We start from the raw sequence: 1,440 nt of genomic DNA, 5'->3' as shown, positions 1-1,440 counted from the left end.
GATGGACCATTGTGTCAGAACGATCAACTAAGATGTCCAGCTGTGCAGCGAGGTGTTTGATTTTGATCCGTCGATCACTTCGAATGAGACTGTGCGCAGTACTGAAGTCAAAGCTTAGTGCGGCCGGCCCTCACGCGGGAGATCGGAAAGGTTTGTCCGACATTCTTACAATGATGATAGACGCCTCGCCCAAAGACTCGTCGAGCTTTTGTTCACTGCCAGATCTCCGCTGACATTCTGCAAGAGCCTGTGAATATATGCGAAGCTCTGATCTTCTGCCAAATGTAACTCAATGAGAGCTCTCTGCTTGGAACCAATTTCCGATGCAGACGCCATTCTGAAAACCACGTAAAGCGCCGCCACCTATTGGAACTTCAGGAAACTATAGGGGTTGAAGTGGAAATATTCCACCGTGTCCAACAACAACTTCAGAATTTTTCAACGGAAACTAGCCTAGAATATATATTGCATTACTTATTGAACGCCTGTCGTATATTTAAGTAGAAAAAGAGTAACCCAGAACTTCAAATGCGTTTTTCTCGAAAGAGTTTTTTTTTTCAAATTGGCAGGAAACGTAGCTCGAGAATAGTACATACGATACTGATGCTGAAATTCTTAATCAAAGCCAACGGTCTTGTCGCAGTGGTAACACCGGTTCCCGTCAGATCACCGAAGTTAAGCGCTGTTGGGCTGGGCTAGCACTTGGTTGGGTGACCGTCTGGTCTGCCGAGTACTGTTGGCAAGTGGGGTGCACACAGCCCTTGTGAGGCAAGCTGAGGAGCTACTAGATTGAGAAGTAGCGGCTCCGGTCTCGTAAACTGACCTACGGCCGGGAGAGCGGTGTGATGACCTCATTCCCCTACATATCCGCATCCAGTGACGCTTGTGGGCTGAGGATGACACGGCTGCCGGCCGGTCGGTGCCGTTGGGCCTTCCAAGGCCTGTACGGACGGACATTAGTTTTAGTTTTTATTCTTAATTCAATTCTCTATCAGCGTGCGTAACCGTTTTGCGCTATCTTCATCTCATCTACATCTACTTCTGCATGAATAAGCCTACTCTGCTATGCCTGGCAGAGGTTTCAGTGAACCACCTTCAAACTGTTCCACTCTCAAACGGCGCACGGGAGAAACGAGCAGTTAAATTTTTCTGTACGATCTCTGATTTCTCTTATTTTATCGTGTGATCATTTCTCCCTTTGTAGGTGGGTGCCAACAGAATGTTTTCGCAATCGCTGGAGAAAATTGGTGATCGAAATTTCATGAGAAGATCCCGTCGCAACGAGAAATGCCTTTGTTTTAATGATTGCCATTCATTTCACATATCATGTCTGTGGCACTATCCCCTCTGTTTCGCGGTAATACAAAACGAGCCCCCCTTCTTTGAACTTTTTCGATCTTATCCGTCATTCCCACCTGAAACGGATCCCACACCGCACAG

General features: G+C 47.0%; 1 pseudogene; it reads left to right on the top strand.

Moving 5' to 3' along the window:
* Positions 1 to 624: 624 nt before the first annotated feature.
* LOC124796622 lies at positions 625 to 742 on the top strand (annotated as a pseudogene).
* Positions 743 to 1,440: the final 698 nt, after the last annotated feature.

The sequence above is a fragment of the Schistocerca piceifrons genome, chromosome 4, assembly GCF_021461385.2.
Source record: "Schistocerca piceifrons isolate TAMUIC-IGC-003096 chromosome 4, iqSchPice1.1, whole genome shotgun sequence".
Taxonomy (NCBI): Eukaryota; Metazoa; Arthropoda; class Insecta; order Orthoptera; family Acrididae; genus Schistocerca; species Schistocerca piceifrons.
The sequence above is the reverse complement of the archived record's forward strand: the minus strand, read 5'-3'. Positions and strand labels throughout refer to the sequence as shown.